Source organism: Crocuta crocuta, unplaced genomic scaffold (assembly GCF_008692635.1).
Source record: "Crocuta crocuta isolate KB4526 unplaced genomic scaffold, BGI_CrCroc_1.0 scaffold174, whole genome shotgun sequence".
Classification (NCBI taxonomy): Eukaryota; Metazoa; Chordata; class Mammalia; order Carnivora; family Hyaenidae; genus Crocuta; species Crocuta crocuta.
In genome coordinates, this window is record NW_027530330.1 from 4,628,135 (window position 1) to 4,643,188 (window position 15,054).

The window sequence follows — 15,054 nt, forward strand, 5'->3', positions numbered from 1 at the left end:
AGCTGTGGAGTGGCTGGGTGGCTCAGTCAGTTAAATGTCTTGACTCCTGATTTCTGCTCACATCATGATTGAGCCCCATACGCTCTGGGATTCTCCGGATTCTCTCTCTCTCTCTCCCTTTCCCTCTGCCCCTTCCTGCTTGGTTGTATGGGTGTGCTCTCTCTTTTTCTCAAAATAAACAAACATTAAAAAAATTAATGTTATAAGCTTTGAAAGCTCATGCAGTTAGCTGTTTGTTCAAAATTTGACCTTAATATATATCATTTTCCTAATGTAAGCTTATTGTATTTCCTCTTACATTGAATGACCGTGGAATAATAAACCTAGCAGTAGCTAAAAAATAATTCATTTATTTGTAATGTTATTTATTTTTGAGAGAGAAAGCAAACATGCACAGGGGAGGAGCAGAGAGCAAGGGGGACAGAGGATCTGAAGCGGGCTCTGTGCTGACAGCACCTAGCCGAACTCAGTGCTCAAACGTTTCCATGAACCATGAGATCATGACCGACCTGAGCCAAAACCAAGAGTCAGTGCTTAACAGAATGATCCACCAGGTGCCTCGAAAAGCCACCTTCTTAATGGATTTTAAAACAAAACTTCACTTTGTGTTTTTGCTTGGTTTAATTCTTTTTTTTTTTTTTTTTTTTTTTTTTAGAGAGGGAGAGAGAGCAATTAAAAGTGGAAGAGGGATAGAGGGAGAGGGAGAGAAAAAATCTTAAACCATGAGTTCATGACCTACGCCCAGGTGGGACACTCAACCGACTGAACCAACCAGGTGCCCCCAAATATAATTCACATTATTCTTAACATCTCCTGGACCATTAGTCAAATATAAGGTTTAATGTGTTAAATGCATGGTACACTATAGAGAATTAGTCTTTCTTAACTTCAATCAGGATGTTTTATATCTCTAACATTATGTATTCAAAAATGAAAATGTTTATATATAATAATATATGCAAAACTATAAGCTATGTATATAAATAAGTAAGTTTATCTATTTATCTATCTGTCTAGAACTAGAGCTTCTTTCTTCCTTTCTTTGCCCAACTGACTCATACTCTCTTTGGTAGTTCAGCCCAGGCAGCATCTCCTGAAAGGCTTCCCTGAACTCTGCACTCTAGATTAGCTGGCCACCTGACTGTGTGGTGCTCTAGTTTCATAGATTCGCCTTTTTCAAGCCCTCCTCCTGTGAATTGCTATAAAGTAAATAAATATATTTCAGTACCTAGGACAATCCCTGACATAATCTGTGGATGTATCATAAATAGTTGTTGACATAATACAGTTTGAATAAATAAATGTCTCTACTTTGTATGTCCAATGACTACATTATACCTAGAAATTAGTAGATGCTTAATAGAAGTTGGATTAATGAATGAATGAAAGGAGAAACATGATAAATTAATGTTAAGGGACTCTGGTGGATGCTTTTTCTAAAATCGGCCTCACTTGTGTCTTCACTTTTTTCCTATCCTCTTTTTTTATTCATTCTGATTTTCTTAACTATATCTGTCCCAAGCTTTCTTGTTTGTTTTTCTTGTATTAGATACTTATTTTAAAGGAATATTTTTAATGCTTAAAAAATAAATAAGGAAGTAAAAATCATCAATACGTCTTCCATGCAGAGATAAACATTTTGGAGGAAAACCTTCCTAACTTTGATCTATGCATATATACATAAAACATATTTTAGTAAAATAAATCTGACTATACATACTGTTTTTTAGCTTGCCTTTTCTCCCCTTGTAATGGAGGACTTTCTACCAATAAATAGTGATTTATCTACATCATTAGTTTTAATCCATAGTATGTACACAATTAGACTAATCCCCCACTATTAGACATTTACATTGTTTCTATTTTTTTGCCATTAAAAATGCTAAGATTAACACCTTTGCTCATATACCTTTGTACACATGTTAGTAAAACATTCCTGTAGGAAAAAATCTTGGATGTTTAATTGCTGAATCAACGGGCAATAACCATTAAACATTTAACACATATTGCTAAATTATACAAAAGATTGTGCCAAAATATATTCTGACAAACAATGACTACCCCATCTCAATATACACTACTCAACTACCTATTATAATTACCTATAAAGTGCCCAGAAGCGTGCCTGGTACACAGGGCTCAGTCAATTTTATATCTTCATCCTCATCATCCTCATTATATCCTTATTATTAATATTTTGTCCATGTCTGTAACCTTAGTCATTTTTTTTATTTCTAAGGAGGACTAAAAACGCACAGAAATATTTTCTTCCTATAGACATTTTATGTAATATTTTGTCATTCCCCCATGTTATGCTGTTTAATGCAATGGACATTAATCTCAGTTTTATCACTATTGACAGTAAGTAAAAATATGAAAACAGTATAATTTTTATGTATTGAAACTGCTATGTATTGTCCTGTCTTAAATGCCACGTTGATGTTTTCAATATGAGCTCTTTAGAATGGCAAAGATGAAAATGATATATGAGATTCCTATTACAGTATCACATCCAAAGCACAAAATAAAAGAAAATTATATGTTAAATAAGAAAAGTTTATCTTTTAATTTAAGTATAAACCTGTTAATAATCTCTTTTAACATGTACAACAATTGTGTTACCTTTCTTCCCACATTTTGAAAAGATGTGGTTTATTTATATCCTTATTAGAGAAGTACAGTTGTTAACAGCTAAGTGATATGGAAGGACTTAGGTTATTTGGTGGTCTCCAGTCAAATTACAGTAATGGTCCCCTTCTAAAAATGAAGTTTCATGTAAAATCCCTAGAGATCAAACAATTTAAAGTGATGAATTTTAACTTTTTCACAGTTTTTAAATGAATACCTCATTTTGGTTGTAGATTCTTTGAAATATTTCCCCAGACTTTAGATTAGTTTCTGCTAATACTGTTCTTAAAGTATCTTTGGAAATTTACAGAAACTTTAATTTATAAAAAACAAATTTAATTTTTGAACTGATAATGCGTGTACTTAAAATGGTTCTCTATTTTTATGACCTACTAAAGTCTGTTACTGGAAGGAAAATAACAGGAAGAATGAAGTAAAATTGTGAAAAAAAAACCTACAATAATTTTAAAAATGTTATATTAAAGACAAAAAATATATATTTTTTTATTTTCCTATTGCAAAACTCAAGAGACAGGCTAGCATTTTGAATTTTAAAATAGCCACTGAATTTGGGTTGCAAAATGATATAAACATGAAAAGGTCATATTTTATATTTGGCAGCTTGATGGATATGGATTTTATTATTGATTTTATGGTATATGAAGACAACTTAGTTTGAGATCAAAATGAACATAAACCACAGTGTTCCCTGACTCTTTCCATTTCTAGCATTTTCTAACATCACATTTGCTCTAGGCTTTAAATAAACATATTCTTCATGGCCACTTCTGAAATCCTGAGGTTAAGAGGAATAAGGAAAGATATAATTAGCATTTTCTTTCCCTTAAATTCAACTTGGGCGCTGTTTGTAACTTATTACAGAGTTTTAACTTAAAAATCCTCTCACAACCACAAGCCAGATGAGAGGGGGAGGAAAAAAAAACAACTAACTTACCTTTCAACAAACAGGGAGGAGCAAAAGATCGCGGACCTTTTATGATAAAACCTACCAGACTCTGAGAATCTTACCAAAGAGAAACCTTAATTAATTTCAGAATTTCTTTTGCGTTAAATCTAAGTGCTGCTTTTACTTTTACTGGATCCCAAATGAAAGTATACATTTTTCTTTGTTTGATGTGCTGGGCAAGATCTGGTAAGAACTTAATAATTTGATTTATCTTACCAAATTGTGTGTAAAATAATCAATATGGTATTCTGGTTCTGGGATAAAGAATTCTATGACATCATGGTATGAAACAAATAGTATGATTGTGGGTACTAATTATATCAAATGAGTAATTAGGATGAAAGTTTGCATATATATACATACGTGTGTGTGTGTATGTGTGTTTGGTAAATTTCATATTCTGTATTTTACTTAATTTCCAGATAATAACTAGAAGACCTTTTATAAGAAGATATAAATAGAGGACAAATATTCAAGGGAAAGAATAATTCATTAAGAGAGAAATTAAGCATTTTAAAATTGTGGCTTAGTAAACATTTCAATTTTAATGCTCAAATAATCTTACTTTTGAGGAAAATTTTTACATAGTTAAATTGTCAATTGCAAAGCAAACAAGTAAACATATACTACAACTTTTTTTTGGTCCTATTATGCAAATGTGTGACAAAACCCAAAATTAGTATATAATAATAAAGTAGAACTTTTTTCTCCTGGTTCACTGATTTATGGTAATAAAGTTTACTAATGTTAGTAATATCATTTACTTATTTCTGGTAACAAAGTAGAACTACTTGTTCTACTTTATGATGATAAGTTGGAAATTTAAAATTCATGATGAAAAGGTTTTTGTGCCTTCAAAAGCAAATAACTTTGTTTTAAATTTTCTTTCAAAAAAATTCTTGAATGCATACTTGAATAACCTTAAAATATCACCTAGAAATTCAAATTATTTCTTATTTCTTTTCAATTGGATATTTGAGTTTATAATAAATTCTAGAAATGTTTGAGTTTTATGTTCAAATGTAAAATCTGAATGGTATTAATATATAGTTTATTATATTTTTCTCATTTAGATTTTTCTTGGTAGGCATTTTATATTTGTGTAATATATGATAGTGGAACCTTAATTTAGAAGTCAAAGAAATTTGAAGTCTAGGCCCCTAACCTTTCTGTCATTTAGAGTTGGCATTATCTTAGTATTATAGTTTATTTATACTCCAACCTCATGTCCCAATTTTCAGTTGGGAACCCTCAGATATAATTATTAAGTATGTTTCTGTCTCTGTTGACTGAAATAGAACAGTAGACCTTTTAGATATTAATGACAGTAAATAGAAAATAATGTAATTAAAGAATTCATCTATTCTCAAAATCGTTTGGAACCCATACAAACTCTTGTGCTCTCTCTCATTTCCTTGAAATCCCACATGCCTAGGGAATTTTGTTGAATTTTCAGTAATTACTTTCATACAAGTATGCTTTATTCAAACCATACATTCTCCTCCTCCTCCTCCTCTCTCTCTGCTAGAGATTCTTATAGATGCCTCTTAGAGGGCATCTCCTCAACTCCGTACACTCCTCAACATGAAAGTCATTATATGATTATATCTGCCTTCAATAAAGGAAAAACATTCTGGAAAACTGAGATTAGACAAATGTTTTAAAAAAAATTTTTAATGGAAAAAATGGGAATGGAGAGATAGCTGAACAAACTGTACCCATATGTATTGGTATGCATATATATTCAAATCATATGCATATATTCAAATTATATGCATATATATTCTTGTTACAGTTTTTGTTCATGTAAGTGCTTAAATGGTAGTTGTAGTTGCTGCTATTATCATAGCACAGGGCAGCAAATATTTCTGTAAAGGGCTGGTTGGTCAATATTTAAGGCTTTGAGGGCCATATGGTTTCTGCTGCATCTATTCAGCTCTGTCATAACATGAAAACTGCTGTAGACAGTTAACAAATTAATAAGTATGGTTCTGTTCTGATAACATTTATTATAGACACTAACATTCTTTTTCTTACAGATGAATACAATTGAGCTAGTGAACTTATGTTTTTCAACTGTTTACATAATAACTTGTTAATATGGTTATACTTTTCAGATGTCACTCATAATTGTTCTGTTGCTTCTAATTACGTGAATTTTCTTCATATATAAAATGAAGGAAAGGAGAGCAAATACAAAAGCAACACAGTGCCCAACACGGAGTGAGTGCTATGTAACCATTAGCCATTATTACTCTCATTGATGGTATTGTTATAGGTGTTAACAAATATGTTTCGTTTTCAGAAATGGGGAAGAGAGAAAAGAGGTTTTCATGCAGTTTTTTTAGGGTGAGTGTGGGCTTTCAGAGGATTATCAAAGGAAGTAGCATTAGATGTTTCGAGAATGTGTTGGGATTGTTAGCTCTCTTTGGCTCGGTTTTGAGGCTCCTTTGTTATGGGCTTGGTCAACACAAAGTTGCAAGGTACTAACTGATCTTAGCAGCTTACCAAGTATGAAAATGGGTGTGAAACCAAAGAATGTTAGAATAATACAAGTCATAGGGACCATCTGTTTCAACTCCTGCCATTTAAAGAGATCAAGGCTCAAAGATGAGAAGATTTACTTAGTCACAAGAGATATTTGAGGAAGCTAGAGGCACTTGGGTCTCAGCTGTCCATGTCCAGGGTGCTGTCCACGTGTCTGGACTCTGTCCATTTTGATCTCCTTGTGTTCATCATGGCCATTGTCACTGTAGTAGAAATATATTTCAGAGATACAACCGAATAACTTAGAATGATTATCCTAATTTCACCATATGTCCTTGATATTTTTAACAATTTTACTGCTTCTAGAAGTGAAGTCTCAGAAGATTTTCAAAATTCTTTCTCAGTGTACCTCTGTCGAGATTACTAGAGTTATAATCTCTCTACATACTTGGCAATGGAATCTGATATTGTGCCCCTGCTACGAATTTCTCATCACAGTAGAGTTACTTAGTGTACTCTCTAGACCTTCAATTTGTTAATTTCTCAAACAGGATTAAAAAAATTAATACTTGCCTTTCTGTTCTAGATTTCTTCATCCTTTTGCTATTAATCTATTTTTGCTATTCTCATTATCAATTAATTGAAGTCTATTTAGGCCATTTTTCATTGTTATAAAATTAATGAATATTTTAGATATAGCACATTTAGGAAATGTGCTAGTACAAAAAATAGAAAACATGTAAACATACAGAAAAAACTAATATTGACATCATTACAAAGAACAACTACTTTATTGTTTTATTTTCTGTCATTTCTATTACAATAAATATGTATATGTCTACAAATATGTATGTTTTTAGTGTGATGTATATATTATAGATAAAATTAGAGCTGTATATTAACATACATATATATGGATTATATAAACTTTTTAATTGCTGTATACAGGCCCCATCATGTGGATACAACATTAATTTATTTTTCTAGTCTCTCATTTCTATGCTTTAGTTGATTCTCAGATATTCACTGTTAAAAATTCTGTGATATACATTGATGTTATTAATCAATGGGTATAATAAAAATGTGATAAGAGAATGTTATTGTAATTAATCTTTATTTGATTTTTACAAAGATTAAGTATATTTTGATAAGTTTATGAGACATTTTCATATTTTATTTCATAAAATGTTTGTTTATATCTTTCACTTGATATTCAATTGCATATTATTTTTCTTCATTTATACTTCTTTATATGTAAGTATATCAATTCCTTTCCTACCTTACACTGAAAATATTTCCCAACTTATATATTTTGTCTTTTGGCTGGTATATAGTATTTATGTATGGAAGTTTTAAATGTATGTGCTATGAAATCTATCAATCTCCTACTTTATGGTTTCTTTTGTTTTTATGCTAAAGAGTCATTCCTCAAACTGAGGTCATGTGTATATTAACTATATTCTTCTAGTTCATATAATTTAATTTTTACATGGCATTTTTAAATAGAACTAACATCAATTTTCCTAGTCATTGTTTATTTAAAACTCCATTATCTTTTACTATGAATTGCCATAATTATCATGGGTAATATGGTTTATTTCTGGGTGTTCTCATTCAGTTTCATTAATCTGTATATCAATCCTTGATGCAGTTTCAGGGCCTCTTTTTAATTGGTTTATAATATAAACATAATTTTAATCATGCCCCTTTATTAGCTTTAAAATATCATTCATTTTCCTTGAACATTTATCCCCTCCCTGGAAACATCTCATTGAGACCTTAATTTAGAATCACATTACACATATAAATTTAATATGAGTAGAGTTGATTTTGTGATAATAGCTCTTCCATTGGATCATGGTATATCTCAGTGCTTATTCAAATCTTTTATGTTCCTCTGTAAAATTTTTATCCTTTGTTTTTCTTTTAGGGGCACTGTATATCTCTCTTTTACTTCTGGTCGCCTTTCCTTTTCTCTTTTTCCTCCTCCTTTTCTTCATCCTCTCTCTCTTCTCTTTCTTCTTCTCTTTTCAAAGCGCTGGTTAACTTGGAAATCATAGGAACCTGGTTCAAACTAGCTAAGGAAAGAAGGAACTTCACCTTGGATTAATTTTTTGAGTTTCTATTTTCATATTTTTAGATAGAATATCATATCACATTAAGCAAGTTATAATGTATGTACCCAATGATATTATCATATTTTTCTTCTGTTATTGCTAAGTTAAACAGCAGAATGTATGACAGCAGATGTTTTTATACTTTTTAAATTTCAATAGAAATAATGTTGCTAGTGTTTCATCATTAATATGATAATCATTGGCATGAGATAGGTAATATTTTATCATTTTATTTTTATTTTTTATTTATTTTTAAAAAATTCTTTTTAACATTTATTCAATTTTAAGAGGCAGAGACAGAGCACAAGTTGGGGAGGGCAGAGAGAGGCAGACAGAATCCTTAGCAGGCTCCAGGCTCTGCGGTGTCAGCATAGAGCCCGACATGGGGCTTGAACCCATAAACTGTGAAATCATGACCTGAGCTGAAGTCAGACGCTCAACTGGGCCACCCACGTGCCCCTATTTTATCATGTTAATGAAATATACATTTATTTTTAATTCATATAAATAAGATAGTATTAACTCTTGTTCTAGTTTTATTCTGTGGACTGTGCTATGGACTGTGTATGCTTGTGAGTGTATTATTTGGGAATTTTGCTTTTAAATTGTTTGAATGTAGTAATTTATAGTTCATGTATCTATCTGTGTGTGTATTTGTCCTATTTTTATTATGTTTGATACTGGCTTTTATAAATGATTTATTAAGCTTTATGTTTTATGTTTTTCTGTGCTTTGTAAAATAATTAGACCTTTACTATAAGTTTTTTTTAACTTTATTGAGGTACAACTTATATACAATGAAATGTGCTCATTTAGGAGTATACTTTGATGTTTTAAAAAATATGTGCACCGTATTTTACATGGTATATAACAGTCTTATCAATCAAAAAATAAAATATTTATTGCATTACCAAAAGTTAGCTCTTTGCAATTAATCCCCTCTCCATCTCTGGTTCTAAACAAATCTGATCTGCTTTCTGATAACTCTAGATTGAATATCCCTTTTCTATAATTTCATGTAAATGGAATTAAACAACATGTACTTTTTTTCCTGGAATCTTTTGTTCATCATAATGTTTTTGAGAATTGTCAAAGTTGTTGCATGTAGAGGCAGTTTATTCCTTTTTATTGCTGGGTAGTATTACATTTTTACATACACCACAATTTGTATATCTATACTCCTTTTGATTGGCATGCAGGTTTTTTCCAATTTGGGGTACTTATGAAAAAACTGGCATAATATCCTTTAGTTTTATCCACTGTTGCAAATGGTAGGATTTAATGTTTAATGGCTGATTAATTTCTGTTATGCATATATACCATATTTTTAAAATACATTCATTCACTGAAGGACATTTAGGTTGTTTCCATATCTTGACTATTGTGACTAATGCTGCAGTGAATATGAGTGTGGAGATACCTGTTCATATCCTTGCTCTCTTTCAGTTACTTTTTGAATTGAATATCTTTTTTCCATCCTAACACTTTCAACCTATATATGTCTTTAGATGTAAAGTGAGTCTCTTGTCAATAGCATATAGTTGGATGTTGTTGGATGTTTTTTATCCACTCTGTCAATCTATTTCTTTTTATTAGGGGGGTTTAATCTATTTACATTTAAAGTTATTACTGATAGGAAGCACTTACTTTTGCCATTTTGTTATTTGTTTTTTATATGTCTTAGAACTTATTTTTGTCTTTCATAGTCTTTTGTCTAATAAGTCTTAGAGCGTATTTTCCTCCATTAGTGTCTTTGTATTTTGTTGACTTTTTTTAGTGACACATTATGATTCCCTTCTTATTTTCTTTTGTATATGTTCTATAGATTATTTTCTTTTTGGTTATCATAGGGTTTACATGTAACATCCTAAAGTTATGACAATCTTTTTAAAGTGATCCTAACTTACCTTAAAAAAATAAAGATTTTAATAAAAAACTTAATTTTTACATAAATAACTAATCCTTTACAGCTCTGCTTTCCTCATTTTCAGTTATCGATAACACAAGTTTTACATTTATATGGCATACCATTAATATAGATTTCTAATTGTATTTATTCATTTGCCTTTTATATTCTGTAGAAAGTAAAAAAGTAGAGTTACAAATAAAAATTACAAAAATACTGTTTTTTATATTTGTTCATACATTTGCCCTTTCCAGAGCTCTTTATGTTTTCATATGAGTTTAAGTTATTGTTTAATGGCCTTTCATTTAAACTTGAAGGCTCCCATTGTCATTTTATGTTGAGCCAAGTCTGTGGTAATGAACTCCCTCAGCTTTTGTTTGTCTAGGGATATCTTAATTTAGCTCTCATTTTCTGAAGGGCAGTTTAGCTGGATATAGAATTCTAGGTTAAAAGTTTTTCTCTTTCATCACTTTAAATATATATCATCTCACTGCCTTCTGGCCTACAAAGTTTCTGCTGCGAAATCTGACAATTGTATTGGGATTTCTGGTAAGTTTTTGGTATCTAGAGCTTTATTTTTCTATTCCTAACATCTACCAGAATTGAGTCAGTTCAATGTTTTTTAAGAGTTTTACTATAAATTAGTGTAACTTTTTTTATCATTAGAAAACTTTTGCTTTTATTTTCTGTACCCGATATTAATATTACCAATGGAATAAATTATATGATGTTACAATAAAGCTAAACACCATGAAAGAAAACATTTGGCTTAAAGCATTTGGCATTACAGCAGCATTAAAGTAGCATTTGGCTTAAAGCAGCATTATGCACATTTGTTGAGTCAGGTGGGGTTTGGTTAAGCAGCCTTGCCCTTCTTAGTCGGGTTCACTTTCATGCTTTGCTGCCAATCACCTGCGGTGACCAGCTGGGAACTTGGCTCTTTTGCACTTCTGTCTCTTCTTCTAACAGGCCAGACCAGGGATATTCTCATGGTGATGGCCAAAGTAGGAGAGGCCAAACCCCCAGTGTGGAAGCCCATTTCAAGCTTCTGCTTGTATCATATCTACAAAGATCCTATTTTCCATGGCAAGGAAAGGGTGATGAATTGGAACCATGCTTATAATCTAGTACACCAAACAGCTTTGCTTTTATTTTGTGTAGAGTATACCTGCCCATTTATTTAAAATTTCCTGTGTACTTCTTTTAAATAACTTATAGTTAAATGTAATTTTTAATGAAAACTTAGATTCTTTCCTTTTAAATAGGCAATCTTTATATACAGTTATATAACTTTATATATCATTTTTTTCTCTAGAATAGTTGTATCATTTTGTTTCATGGATTTAACTTTCTATATTTCTTTTTTTCAGGTTTTCAATATCTTTTTAAAGCCACATTTATCTATATATTAAAATTGAAAATAACTGACATCTTTTGAATCCCCCAGTTAAGGAATTTTTGTACCACATCTACTTTCTCTATATTTTTTTTAACTTATATTCACATCTTATTAGTATATTGACTTGTATTAATATTTAAATATTCTTATCAAACATTTGAATAAGAATGCCTTTTAATATTACATTTGTTTTACCCAGTTTTTTAAAATATTTACACTTATGTTGATGTCTAACCTATTTCTATAATCACTTTCAATCTTTTTATACTATGAGTTTCTATGGATCTTGTCTTCATTAAATCTAGCACTTATTTAACAGTGATGATGTTGGTAACTGTACTGTGTCATTTGTAAGTGGTGTACTTAAGGGAGGATATCAAATTCTTAGGCCACAAACTTTTCCATTTATAACCTTCATTCATTACACTTTTAGCTCTTTAATGTATTGCTTTAAAAGGCAAATCTGAAGTCATCATGACTTCATTCCTCTATTTGTAACATGGATTTTCTGCCTTAATGTTTTTAGGATATTTTTCTCTTTCATCAAAACCCAAATCAGTTTCAGGGCGCCTGGGTGGCTTAGTCGGTTAAGCGTCCGACTTTCGCTTAGGTTATGATTTCGCGGTTCGTGGGTTCGAGCCCCGCGTCGGGCTCTGTGCTGACTGCCAGCTCAGAGCCTGGAGCCTGTTTCAGAGTCTGTGACTCCCTCTCTCTCTGACCCTCCCCTGCTCACGCTGTCTCTCTCTCTCTCTCCTAGAAATAAATAAAACATTAAAAAAAATTTAAAAAAAAGACCCAAATCAGTTTCTAGGAAGTCTCTTGGTAAGTCTAGTTAACCAATTTTTTCTAGATTGTGTTGAGTTTGCACACCCTGGTGTGCAGTTATTTCCTTAGTTATTGTAACTGCTACGCTCTCCCTTTCCAATTCCTTCCCATTCCAGGAAAACAGTGATGATTTTTAACTTGAATCACGATTTCCTGTCCCATATCTTTGTTTCCCTTCATAATTGAAATCTTTCTTCCATCATTTTTTACTATCAGCTGACTGTTCCATGTTTTGCATCTGTAATGTGAATTTTTATCCTGGAATTGCATTTTTTCTTTCCTTGAATTGCAGTATCTCATTATTCCATTTTTAATTTTATTCTGTTGTTTTTTTTAACCTCAATAGATTTTCACTTAATGGCCGCCTGTTTTTGAGACATGTTTTTTCTTGTACTGTAATGAGAGTGCCATAGAATTTTTTGCAGCTACTTCTACATTTGGCAATCGATAATAGATTTTTCTGTTGATTGTTTCAGGTTCTTCTGTCCCTTACGTTATCACAGGGTCCTTCTGTTTATCCCCTATTACTCATTCCAGGGCCAGGTAAAATCTGCACTGGCTTGGAGTGGACCAGCAGTGTGGATATATTGATTGCATTTGGGGCTTTCAGAGTTTCAGCTGATGGAAACATTTCAGATGGTGGAAAGATGGATGTACACAATTCCCTATGCAATTTGTATAGTGTAGTAAGCAGTGATATTGCACTGTGGTTTGATTTATTTCTCCTTTCCACTTCCTCATCCTCTAGGACTTAGAACAAATGAAGTTTGTTTCACAGTTTTTCACTTGTCTAAGTAACTGTTAGCTGTTAACCTGGGAATTGTGGTTCTTGCTTCTTCACTGCCTTCCTCCATCTTCTGACTAAATGTGACAATATCACATATGTTCTCTCAACTAGAAGGTGGATTATAATTAGTGCATATTATTATGGATTTATCAAATATGTATTACATGTCTATAGTTTTAAGTGTATATAACATATTTATTGAACATAATAAATATATATATGTAGTTTACTTAATCACATCATTGTTTCTGGGTATTTAAATCACTTCTATTTCTCCAGTGCTAAAATAACATATATTAGTTCATTTTTATATGTGTAAGTGACTATTTTCATGGGCTAAGTTTTTAGAAGTAGAATTATTGACATGTATTATATTAACAATTTTGTGAATTTTTGATATATATTAACAAATTGCTTCCCCAAATCTTTTCATAAGTAAAACTTCCAGAAACCATATAATCATGGGCTCTCATAAAAAAAAAAACAAAAAAACAAATTAAGAGGCAGCTGGGTGGCTCAGTCAGTTGTATCCAACTCTTGATTTCAGTGCAGGTTGTAATCCCATGGTCCTGAAATCGAGCCCCCAATCAGGCTCCACACTGAGCATGAAGCCAGTTTATGATTCTCTCTCATTTCCTCTGCCCCTTTCTCCTACTCATGTGCTCTTTTTAAAAATAATTTTAAAAAATTGTATTACATGCTTACTTTGAAAGAAATTACAATTCTGAGAACCTAAGAAAAAGAAAATTAAAAAGCAGCCATTGTTTCACTGCCTAGCTGTGACTCTTGCTATGATTTGGCTTAGATATTTCATTTTTCTGCCCTACATCTAGGATAGATGGATGGATAGGTAGGTAGGTAGGTAGGTACATAAGGTAAATAGATAGGCAGACATATAGGATGCACGCATTGATAAAAATACTATATGATGACAAGGTGCCTGGGTGGCTCAATTGGTTAAGTGTTTAACTCTTGATTTCAGCTCAGATCATGATCTCATGGTTCGTGTGTTTGAGCCCCACATTGGGCTCTGTGCCGACAGTATGGGCCCTGCATGAGATTCTCTTTGTCTCTTTTCTTTCTCTGTCTCTGCTCCACTCATCCTCTTGTCCTCTCAAAATGAATAAATAAACTTAAAAAGAAAAAAAAACCTAAATGATGATATTTAAGTTATTTTAGGTTTTTGTGCAATTATGCATAACTGTTATTAATGTCTTTATATTTAATACAAATTGCTTATTTCATTAATATAAATCCTAGAAAGAAAGTGAGAAGGAATACATATTTTGAAGATTATGTGTGTACCACATAATTTCAATTTCAAAAGGATGTTGTACCAATTTATACTCTTAGCATTCATTTATATAATTATTTGTCACATTTACCTTCATGAGTATTAAGTATTAATATGATTTTTTCTTTAATTTGATAGGAAGAAACTGATACCTCATTGTCTTGATTTCTATTTATTTGATATCGCTAATTAGATAAAATATAATATTCTTGTAAGATATGTAGTATTATTACTTATACACATAAGTATTCCTTTGCAGAATTTCTTTGAAAGCTCAAAATCAAATTATGTACTTTTACTGGTATGCGTAATACTTTTTTACTAGCAATGTTAATGATTTTAGTCACACCACTGCTGTTTTGTACCAATAAAAAATAATTTTTAATTTTAACTAATCCTATTTCTTTTTATATTTTATTTAAAAATTTTGAGTGCTTCTTGTTCAAAGCGTCTTTATATAATCAACAAATTAACCATTGTAGTTGCTGAGGATATTATGTTGCAATACTAGTGAAATAAAATCCTTCCCACTCTCCAGGTTCAAGCCTGTTCTTTGTAACAGCAATGAGAATTGTATCTAATACAATTATCTATCCCAGTACTATCTCAGTACTCAGCTTAGCTGATTTTTTTTTATTTCAGAG